This window comes from Anolis sagrei, chromosome 3 (assembly GCF_037176765.1).
Source record: "Anolis sagrei isolate rAnoSag1 chromosome 3, rAnoSag1.mat, whole genome shotgun sequence".
NCBI classification, from domain to species: Eukaryota; Metazoa; Chordata; class Lepidosauria; order Squamata; family Dactyloidae; genus Anolis; species Anolis sagrei.
The window spans coordinates 226,905,275-226,917,611 of NC_090023.1; the positions used below are offsets into that span (position 1 = coordinate 226,905,275).

General features: G+C 37.8%; 1 protein-coding gene across 5 annotated transcripts in view; it reads left to right on the forward strand.

Moving 5' to 3' along the window:
* The window catches only part of HDLBP (high density lipoprotein binding protein), a 74,799-nt gene that overhangs the window by 21,409 nt on the left and 41,053 nt on the right, over nucleotides 1–12,337 (forward strand). For 3 of the 5 annotated variants that reach the window (XM_060767955.2, XM_060767952.2, XM_060767954.2), the window contains exon 2: nucleotides 10,937–11,001. The gene's annotated coding sequence lies outside the window, so the exon portion shown is untranslated. Of the gene's footprint in view, nucleotides 1–10,933; nucleotides 11,002–12,337 lie in introns of all 5 variants that reach the window. The other 2 variants (XM_060767957.2, XM_060767956.2) reach the window with 1 other exon arrangement.

The window sequence follows — 12,337 nt, forward strand, 5'->3', positions numbered from 1 at the left end:
GTGTGTTAAGTTACTATTTGAAGACGGTCCAGCATTGGGGTTTCATTCGAAATTGTAGATGAAAGCTAGCATATCAAGATTGTAATAAGAACACCGGGGTCACTCAGCCGCTAGAATTTTTAGCCAAATACTTTTGGATTTTCCTTTTGGCACTTTGGATTCGGCTAGAAATCAAGTTCAACAGGTCAGCTCTATTTCAGTAAATGAAATTGTCATTTGACAAATGTCATGACCAGAGTAACTTTTTGACGTCTCTTTTGTATGAAAACGAGACACTAGAGATGAAAAGCTTCAGAAACGGAGTTCTAGGGGAGCAAAATGTCTCACGTTTCCTTTGAGTAACATGATGTCTAGTTTGACATACTGTTCTTTTTAGGATTAAAATAATAGACAAGAGGTGATGTCTGAGAAACAATCCTATATACCAGGGATCCACAAACTTTTTAAACAGAGGGCCAGGCCACAGTCCCTCAAACTGTTCGAGGGCTGGATTATAATTTGGAAAAAACATGAATGAATTCCTATGCACACTGCACATATTTTATTTGTAGTGCAAAAAAACACTTAATTGCAATACAATAATTGAACTGAAGAACAATGTAAACAAATATATACTTATTAGTATTTCAGTGGGAAGTGTGGGCCTGCTTTTGGCTGATGAGATAGGATTGTTGTTGTTGTTGTTGTTGTTGTTGTGTGCTTTCAAGTCGTTTCAGACTTAGATTGTCCCTGAGCGAGGGCCGGGTAAATGATCTTGGAGGGCCGTATCCGGCCCCCGGGCCTTGGTTTGAGGACCCCTGCTATATACTGTCCGAAGAACACTAGGTAAAGTTTCTAAAAATGTCATCAGGAAGCATTTAACAAAGAAATTCCCATTCTGTCAGCTCTGCTTACTCCCTAGCATGTATATTTCAGATTACAGTTTAAATAACCTTAAGGTAATACTGCTGGGGGGAAAATAAATTAAGCTGCCTTGGGTCTTTTGGTTATGTGGAGGGGATTGCCAGTACTTAGAATCAAAGAATCAAAGAGTTGGAAGAGACCTCATGGGCCATCCAGTCCAACCCCCTGCCAAGAAGCAGGAATATTGCATTCAAATCACCTCTGGCAGATGTCCATCAAGCCTCTTTTTAAAAGCTTCCAAAGAAGGAGCCTCCACCACACTCGGGGGTAGAGAGTTCCACTGCTGAACGGCTCTCACAGTCAGGAAGTTCTTCCTCATGTTCAGATGGAATCTCCTCTCTTGTAGTTTGAAGCCATTGTTCTGCGTACTAGTCTCCAAGGAAGCAGAAAACAAGCTTGCTCCCTCCTCCCTGTGGCTTCCTCTCACATATTTATACATGGCTATCATATCTCCTCTCAGCCTCCTCTCTCATCTTCAGGCTAAACATGCTCAGCTCCTTAAGCCACTTCTCATGGGGCTTGTTCTCCAGACCCTTGATCATTTTAGTCGCCCTCCTCTGGACACATTCCATCATGTCAATATCTCCCTTCAATGGTGGTGCCCAGAATTGGACACAATATTCCAGGTGTGGTCTTGTTCCATTTTGGCCTTGTGGTAGGTAGCAAGACATCAAAGTTTGCCAGTGTACTGTTCCATCCGTTTTCTAGAACATTGAATAAAGGATATTGTTGACAGAAATCTAACAATTTAAATTAACATAGATTAAAATAGCACATGATTAGACCTTTTTGAAAATGCAGGCCCTATTGAAATCCAAATTATGGCTAGCTGTTTAGTGTGCACAAACACACATCTTTTGTATGAAAATAACAAGTGGTCTATTTGCTAGAAACTATTAAAAAATCAAAGCTTCTTTTCATGGTTTCTCTGGTTTGCCCTTTACAATTCCTGTTTCCACCTTATACTCTGTGGCACTGCAGGTCTCTCTTGTTGGTTTTTCCCATTTCTGTGGAGCCAGACATGCATAAATCCCTTACTCTTTCTGCCCTCTGTTAAGGCTTTTGCAATCTTTCAGTTGCTCATCCCTTTTTTGTTTTCCCCCTATAACCTTCCTCTTGTTCTCTCTGTTCCCTCATGTTGTTGGTGGTACAAGTTTAGCTTCATGACATGGCAGATCTAATAAAAAGTGGATTTGAGAACTGCCAGTAGAGAATGCTCCAGATTCAGTGCCCTCATCCACCTTTTGTTGCTCTTGTTTGACACCCTCATTACATCTCTATCCAGCACCTGTATCCTCTGCTTTTGGGAACCTCTTCTATTCCATGTCAGAGGAAGGAAGGTCATACACTTGCTGTTCCCATTTATTGTGAATGTAACATGGAGATAATCTATTAAGGTATTTTCTGGCACCACTAAAACTGATGAAAGCAGAGTATAAAAAGCACTGCTACCAATAAATTTTATTGGAGTTATCCCAGAAGTATTGGTGTTGTATTCGGTAGCATATTTCTTTTTCTGTAGGTTTACTATTCTTCCTGTTTTCTTTCTTTTAGCTGCAATGGGCAATCAATGAGATTTGTACCTTCTCTTCTCATCTTGGGCCTTTGTAGCCCAAGAGATCCAATCCTCCATCAGCTAACATGAATTTGAATTGAGGAATAATTTCACTGTCTCACTGTTGAGCCTGTTCTTTCTTCTGGCTAATGTTTTGAAAATCTGCCTCCCACTTCCATACAACTCAATAGTCTGATTTCAGTGGGCAACGAGGCTATAGCTCAGCCTTCCCCAAACTGGTGCCCTCCAGATATGTTGGGCTGTAACCCCCATTATCCCCAATATTGGGGGTTCTGTCTTTGAATAATGATAGAGTCTAACACACAATGAATGATATTAGGATGAGGAAGATTGCTCTAGCTGTATACTGTGAGGGTAATCTAGATGTTAGTCCCAATAGAGTAGACCCATTGAATTACTGGAAACTTGGGGTTTTTTTTTCCTTTCCATTAATTCAGTAGATTTATTCTTGTTGAATTAACAACTGATTTTATTCTTATAAGGTTTGGAGGGTGAAGGCACTTCGTAATGTTTTAATTATTAACAAAGTCTTGTTTTAGTGCTGTTTGTTGTAAAATTTTAAAGGTCTAGCATTCACAATTTTCATAGAAAAATAATAGTGCATTGTGTGTAATATAATATGAAGTAACACATGTTTGTCTGTGATTTGTTAGTTTTATAACTGATTCCAACCATATTTAGTACCATTGGTATTATCCAGGTATTTTTATTTACCTAAATTGGCTGGAAAACGAAATAGATTTGGAAGAGAAGGTTTGTCCTAGAGCACAGTGTTCTCTTCCCCAAAATATAAAGCAAACAGACAAGGCACAGAGTCATAGATTACATGATCCCTCTGCAGAAGTAGAGCTGAATGGGTGGTTTATCTGAGAGATAAGCAATGCAATCTATTATTTACTTTTTTTTGCTATGTCACCTGAGGATTTTGAAGTGAAGAGATATTTGACCTGCCCCACTAGTTAAGATAAAGTTGTGTACTTAAGAAAAGTCTACCCGTTTTAGGACTGACAAAAAGTAATGAAAATTTTGATACTTCATTTATCAAAAATAAAATCTGGCCATTTTTTGCAGTAAAATGATCTGAAACTAATAAAACCATGCTGAGATTAAGATTTTTTTCTTGTAATTACTTAAAATTACTTTGACTTAAAGGCTAAATTTTAATGAAATCTTCAGCTTGATTTTGTGGTAAAGCACAAGTTCTGCATTACATTTGTCATGAATCTTCTACTGGTCCTAGGAACTGGCTCGAATTTAGACTAGTCCAAGCAATGGGTCACAAGGATTATCCACAGTGCCTCACATTGGCTTTGTTATGCTCCTGCTTTTTGCCTTTCAGTGACATGTACTTTCCAATATCTTCAGCTCCAAATTACCAGGGTTTGACAATAGGTCATGCCGCTGTGAACAGAAATGGCTTTAGTTAGCAGATGTAGAAAATGGGCACTGTCCCACCCCTTTACATGCCCCCTTGCACTCTCAAAATCTTGTCTAGAGAACTGGCATATCCTCTGTAACAGCTGGTACCCATGGGTTGCAGCAGGGAGAAATTAAAAGTCATGCAATTATAGATTTGAAAAAGTACCTCAAAGCTATTTAATCCTGCCATATAGAAATACACAGCTAAAGTACTCCTGTGGGGTGACCATACAAACTGTTTAAAAATGCCCCCCCCCCCAAAAAAAACCCCCCACCATTTCCTTGAACAGGCTATTCCACTATTTAAATAGTGTCTTACCATTAAGACATTTTTTCTAATGTTTGGATGGGATCTCTCTCTTTTTAATTTGAATCCACTGGTTCAGTACTCATCTCTGGAGCATCAATAACAAGTTTTCTGCATCTCCTACATGGCATTCCTTCACATTTAAAGATCTCTGTAACATCACCTCTCAGGCCCCTTCTACACTGCCATATAATATAGTTCAAAGCAGATAATCTGGATTTTATATGGCAGTGTAGAAGCGGCCACAGACTTTGTTTATCAAAGCTAAACACACCTGCTTCCTAAGTCATTTCTCATAGACCTTGGTTTCCAGACCTTTTCTCATCTTTATCATTTTCCTCTGGACACAGTACAGCATGCCAGTATCCTTCTTGAACTATGGTGTCGAGAATTAGGCACAGTGTTTCAGGTCTCACCAAAACAGAAGAGAATGGTGGGTTAGATCTAATGCTACATTTGTTGCTGCACTGAATATTTATCATTTATCTTATTGGAAAAAAACTGCACTGATCTTCAGTATCTAATATCAATTGCTTATTGTTGTTGTTGTTGTTATCACTTTTTCTCCACACAAGGAGACTCAAAGCAAGTTGCATTAAAAGCATTTCATTACAATTTAAAATCTACAAATATACAGATGTTAAACAGAATTAAATATCAATGATAGTAAAAGATTCACAGTTAAAATCCATAAAAACATATTCAAGGCTAAAAATTTGGGTCCCTGCTCAGAAAGCAAATCAGTCCACACAGAAACACATTTTGCCACTATTTAACATGCGTTTTGAAAGCCTGTGTTATCATTGCTAAATCCTAGTCATAACCTGATCATAGAAATATCATAAAGAACAGTTATTTCACTGTAGTACTGTGATTGAAGAAATCAGTGTTTTCACTTACTGTGGCTTTGACATTCAATAGGTTAATGAAGTTTTAATGCAGACTATTTGATATAAATATATAGCTAAGTTTGTATTGTGTTTTAATTGTGGGCCCTGGTACTCTATTGTAGACTGGCCATCCATTCCAAAAGTTACTCAGCATGGAGCCAACCTATAGTCTTATGTTGGACACACAGATAACTCCATTATTCTGCCTCTCTCCTCTGCACTGTCTCATTCAAACATAGTAGGCTTTATCTGGCAGATCATATGAATGAAATCAGTGATGACTTGCCTTCATTCAAGGTTGCACCTTAACTTACTTTGTGGTATCTTTTTTTAACCTCTTCAAAATGTGAGATAGACTCAGTAGTGGCTTATCATGTTTTCCAGTTCAGACAACAAGCAAAAACTAGCATTGTTGTCAACCGGCATGGTGTAGTGGTTTCAGGGTTGGGCTATGACATTGGAGACCAGAGTTTGATTCTACTCTTGGCCTTAAAGACCCACTGAGTAACCTTGGGCAAGTTACATTCTCTCAGGCTCAGAGAAAGGCAAAAGCAAGCCACCCCTGAACTGATCTTGCCAAGAAAACCCCAGGATAGTTGACAAATTACTTGAAGGCATGCAACAATGGCAACAGCCCCCTCCTTCCATTTTTGGCTTTAAGTTGCATGCATGCAAGCAAGGAGAACATACATGACAGATGAAGAAGCTTTTTCTAATATTGGAATCATCAATCATAATTTTAGCATGTGTGGCTAGACAAGTTCTAAGAACTGTATTCACTTTCCACAATATAATGTTTGATTAAACACCTTTGGAATAGTGTAGCTCCTCAGGACATGCTTGCATTTTAGATCACAGATCTTCTATCTCAGATTTTGAATCCCTTTGACCAACTGCTGTTACACAATGGTGCATTACTTTCCCCCTTCTCATCTTGGGTTTCTAATTATTTTCCATTATCTAGTGAAAAACTAGTTTCGTTCTTTTCTAGTGTTCAATACTGCAGCTGCTATTTCCTGCTTCCCTTTTATCTGTATTCTTCTAGCCACATGTACTTGTCCAAAGTTTCATGGAGAAGGCCACAACCAAGCACTGAAACTGGGTTGTACTAGTGTAGATTATTTGGAGGTTACATTATACTATTACATATATGAAGTTAATTTTTTCTGCTGTGTACATAAAACCTATTCACTTTTGTAAACCACTGGAGGCTTTGTCTAGTATAATGACATATAAGTATTTTCAAAGAATACAGTCCCCTTTAACCTTTCCCCTCCCCCTTCCTTACATCATCCTTGAATTTCCTGTTATATCAAATCTTGAGTCATGGCTGTCTTTCCTTTGATGTAAAACAGCTGTAATTTTAATCTAGTTGGAGTCAGCATGCTGTAGTGGTTTGAGGGTTGGAATATGACTCTAGGGACAAGAGTTCGAGTTTCCTGCCCGGCCATGTAAATTCACTGGATGACTTAGAGCAAGTCACATACTCTCGGCCTCAGAGGAAGTCAATGGCAAAAAACTCCTGAACAAATCTTTTAAAAAACTTGTGATGGAGGTCACCATGAGCTGGAAACTACTTGAAGACACACAATAACATGCCCCACAACTATTTTCTGTACCCCAAACCCTCTTCTGCCAAGAAACAAATATTGTTAAGATACCTCTGTGTTTTCACTACCTCCCCAACCTCAGAAATTTGTTTTATAATTTTATTGAATCAGAATGGTTATTGTATCTTGTGTGTAGCTGTAGAGATTTTCCACTATCAGGGCTTTCGGTAAATATCCTGGCTATTTCTTTGATTATACTCAGATGTGGATATATGTTTAAAAAAATAATAATGCAGGCTTTCAAATACCTCTAGAATAGATAATTCATTTTTTTTAATGTAGAACTTCAGCTTTCCACAATTGTGTGTGCCTGTTTGTGTAATCACAAATATTAAGCAACTGCAAATTCGGAGAAAAATGGAGATGCTGTCTATATCCATCTTAAGTCACTTTTCTGTCTTCAGTTATTATACCATCCTTTCTGTGGCACTGCAAGGTCAGAAGGGTGGAGCTCTGACATTTTGCTCTATCTGGCCTAAATCCAGATGTGGAGTATGGGAAGCATGCTAGTTGTCCCAAATTGACTTGACAGGGTGATTTCACTGCAAGCACATGCATGCCCTGTTTGTGATTTGTCTTTGGCATTTACTCTTACTGTAACACTTCACAGTCTTCCTAGCAATTGCCACCAGCTTTGCCTTGTGTGGCCCCTTGTATCTTTACAACTAGTTAATGGTTGGATTTTAGGATTTGTCAATGAGTTTTCCCATTAGTTTTCTTTATTAAAAAGACATAGAACAAACTTGTGATACATCATTAGTCTGATAGCAACTGCTCCTTTTGACCTAACATGAACTTTGGGGGATACTCTTATTTCCTTGGGTTAATGATGCAGCAGTAATTCACTCCTGAGGGATTTTATTTTGTTGTAAATATGTTGTCTCTAGTGTCTGGTGTTGACTACTATGCAAATTTCTGCAGCTCCTGTGGGCTGTGCGGTGAAACTAGCAGCTGTGCAGCAAGGTTACATTCCTGTTGTGCAAGATCTAAATCAGGTGACATTTCCCAAACATTTTGACTTGAGTTTGATCTTCCTGGAACAGAGCATTAAATTCATACCCAGCTATAAGGAGGTTCCAAGAAAAGGAGTTAGGGAAGAAGAAACTGCTGCTCTCCTTGTGGCGTCAGACTAGGTACAAGGAAGGATGGGATGGTTGATGACACATTGCTGTGTGGCTGTTCATAATAGTGAGGACAGTACTGCATTATGGCTCCTATTTTGTTGATCATTGTTATGCCAGAAGTACTGGAAGCATTTTCCTGAACCTCAGTAAAGTGTTTGATTAAAATCAATTGAAAACCATTTACTATAGTTAAAATGCTGCTTATTGATTATATTCTTCTCCTCAGGAGTACAGAGTAGGTATATGATGTAAGTCTTGGCGTTGGCCACATGCACCAATAGAATGTTTTCTGTTCCACAAATCTTAGTGCTACCACAGCCAAACCCTCTTCTTTGAGACAGTAACCCATCTTGCAGATTGACAAAGCACATGGTCTTCTTGTCTATCCTGAACTGACCTTGTGGTAAAAATATAGCTTGCCCCATTTATGTGCTTGGTCACAGTTCTTGTGAACAACTGTATACCTTCTCAATTACCATATAAAATTTGTTTCTCTTTACTAGTATTGGTCCCATCTTTATGTCACAGAATCATACATTATCTGTGAGCAGTTGTTGCTGCAGATCACTTTTGTGTCAAATACGTTGGCCTAGTCTAGATTTATGGATTTGAATTAAACCTTTGTTCTCCTCACTCTCCCATGACTTTCGTCTTCTTTTTCTTTTTTGAGTACTGAGGGCATACTACTTAGACAAAATTACACATTTCAGGTTTAGTTTTAAAAGCGGAGGTGAAAGTTAGTTTCTTTGAAGTTGAGGGTGATTCTTAGTGTTCCAAGCAAATAATAGCCCTACCAATAAACACTGAGTAGATTCTCTCCTTTGCTGCGGCTGTTTGGTTAGTTGTTTGAGCAGGTTGTCCCAGTGGCACAGGTATTTGCAGTTTGACTCCTGGTGAAATGCTATAATAAATGTATTAGTCCTGAAAGTGTCACAGGACTCTTTATAGGTTTTGTTGTAAGAAGCTAATGTGATTAGTTATAGAGTCTTGTGAATTAGCAATTTTCCTCCAAAAATCTTTGGTTGAGTTGAAAGCTCTTATTTTCTGCAAAAGTATTTGGAGTTCAAGAAGTCTAGCAGATATGTATGTGCATAGCTTTGGCATTATTGGAGAATGTGTGTGTATGAATCTAGAATTGTCAGAAGCTGGCTTTATAGAGCTCACTGTTTTTTTCTCGTTCTCCAGTTTTAAGAATGTTCTTCATTCAGTCAGGCTCCACTAAACTGCATTCCTATCTTCTGACTGTTGTCAGTTTTCTTGGCAGGTTTTAATATCTTCTGGTTTCTCTGTGTATGTCACACAGTTGGGGATGCTTTTACAGCCTGAAATTCCATATCCGACATCTGCTACCAATCTATGCTTTCTTATCCCAACTCAGGGTATTTTTGTAAGGGAGGGGAAAGAAGCAAAGCTGTGTAGCCCCACCAAATTCATACAAAATCTAACTTTGATTGGTCTTTGCAATAGGATTTGATGGGATGTTACGGATAAAGCATGACTCTTCGCTGTAATAGGAAGCAAAGCTGTGTAGCCCCACCAAATTCATACAAAATCTAACTAAAATTGACATAAAAATTAGTTTGTTTTAAGACAAGCTAATAGTATATTATCTTGTATTGTTACAACATCCTTTGAACAGCAAAATTAAGTGCTAACAAATAGTGAATAGATATATTACCTTTTGTAAAAGTTCAGTCAGTGTTATTATTTAATTTATTTATACCCCGGATTCTCCCCAAGGGGATCCAGGGTGGCTAACAGCCACACATTTTGACCAATTTGAAACAAAGTGAATACAAAAGTTTTTTTAAAAAATTAATAGTACTGTGTGAGTTATGTTAAAATATAGTTAAAATATAATAAATCCAATTAAAAATGCATTTAAAATGCATAACCCCTCATTTTCTCTAGGGAGGTCTTCTTGAAGTGTGGGTTACAAGCCTAAATTCTTAAAATGTTAAAGCCAAGATTCTATTTACTTTTAACATAACTATAAATACAGGTTGAGCATCACTTATCCAGAATTCATAACCCAAAAATACTCCAAAATCTGAAATGCATGACTGAGATAATGACAACTTTGCATTCCTTCATGCACACAATTATTAAAAGTATCATTTACAGTTACAATATTGCTTTTATTCTAGGATGCCTTCGATTGTGAGATGCTAATTTTAGTATTGCCAACAGACTTTTTTTATTTCTATACATAAAATCAGTTGCAATTTTAAGATGGACCCTGTTTTTAGAAATGTGAAGAAAAATGCATCTTGATGAAATGTAATACCTTCAGGATATATGCATAGGGTGTATATGAAACAACTTAATTTCAAATTTAGACTTTGGCCCCATCTTGATATTTCATTATGTGTGCCTATGCAAATACGGTTATTCCAAAATCCAAAACTCTTCTGATCCAACATTTTGATTAAGGGGTACTCATTTGAATATGTCAGCATGATTAAACTGATCCCACAATTGCCCGACTGATTAATAAGTGCCATGGCCTTGAGCTCAGTTGCTGTGTGACAACCAATTAGGTCTTTACCCACCATGTCAAAAGTGTGTTCGCGTGTGCCCACATAGCCATGCACACATGTGCCATCATCATTGGCAATCACTCATGTCCGAGTATGATTGCCTTCCAAATGTAGGTTCTTGTTGGAGGATCCATAGGTGACTGTAGAGACTATTATTGACCTGCATGTTCTTTTACATAGAGGACATCGGTTTCCAGATAGAAGGCAGTCCCAGTCAGGGTTGGATGTCTTCCCAAAAGATTTGAAGGATTTTTCAGAGGCAACACTGATGGAATTATTCCAGAAGTTGAGTGTGACGCCTGTAGACAGCGAAGGGAGAAACATTTATGTAATGTTGAGAAATGACTAGCTGAGTTGGGGTCCACGTTTACATCTCTGAGAAAGGGCTTGTAAAATGTGTACAACTACTTTAACGTGGCCTTAGTCTCTAAAGAGGATTCCAAACAGTACTTATTCAAATTTATCTGAGTGACTTCCTGACCAGTAAAATTATGCTATTATATCTGTGTTAATGAAATTTTAATACTCTTAGAAGCTGATCAATTTTTTCTCCATTCTGAAAAGCAGAAGCTGGCAGGCTGACAAACAGGCAGCTCACAGGACGGACTTTCTGGCTACTGACCATTTAGCTGGTAAGTTTAGAAATCTGTGTAGTAAAAAAGTATGCATATCAGACCTTTGACCTTATGGTCATTTTGAACATTGACTCTTGCTGGCCAATCCTTCATGAATTTCACAATTCTACATATGGTTATCACGTCTAAAGAAGATATTCAGCTAATCTTGCTGTTCTTGTTACTTTCTCTTCGCTTATACTTAAGCCTCACACCCCACCTTTTTAAATTGGTGAAACTGTGGAACATGAAATGTAATAAAAAAAACAGCTTCCTGAACTGTATTGGGAATGCAGATTGAATTGACATACTAAATGCAGACAGGTTTGTTTGAAAGCTAGTCTGTCAAAAGCCGAAAAGATGCTTAGACTCATCTGTGGAAATCCATTGGGTATCTCTGGGCAAGTCACACTATCTTAGCCTTGGAGGAAGGCAGTAGCAGAACTTCTGAATAACTCTAGCCAATAAATACTTATGAGATAGTTGCTATAAGTTGGAGCCAACTTGAAGTCACGTAATGATAGCTACATATATCAGATGTTTTGGATATTGAATGAGAATTAAATGGGATAACAGTCCAAAGTGTGGCTACAGTTCCTGTCAGATGTTCAAAGTTGATGTCAATACACATACTACTGTGATTTATTTTACCATTATGATAAAAAGAAGGCAAAAGTGTTTTTTTAGAATATGCTTTTAAAAATCTTATTATTTCAAAAACATTATCCAAACTTTTTTTAAAAAGCAGATAAAAGTTATAAGGGAATTGAAGAAAAGGTCTTAATAGTTTCTTATAATATCCAGATTACTTCAAAAAGAAGTATGCAGTATTTCAGAGACAACAAAAAGCGTTTATATACAATTTCTCATAGTGAACTGGGTGTTCCTTATCTTTAAAATGAACATGCAGCCAGGTTAAATGGGAAAATGACTCTTACAAAGCATAAAATCTGCATCTTCTATTTGTTGTCTAAATTTAGAGTTTGTCAGATTATGAGGCAGGCAATTTTTGCCCTTCCCAGATTATCCTGGACTCCTGCTCCCATCAATCCTAGCCACCTTAGTTAGTGGTAATGATAAGGCATCATGGCAGCTGCACTTCAGCAGCTACTGAGAAGCCCCCAGGTGTCCACTCCTAGTCTAGCTGTATTTATATATATATCATACTCCTTAGCTTATAGTCAAAATGGTGTCCATGCTCCAAGGCAAAGAATAGAAATAAAATGGACACCTGTATTTCTTTTAAAACAACTAAAACTGGCCATTATCAGTATAATAATATACGGGAATAATATTCTAAAGCAGGCCTGCTTGACATGTGGCCCTCCTCCAGTGGCTTGGAATTCTGGGAGAC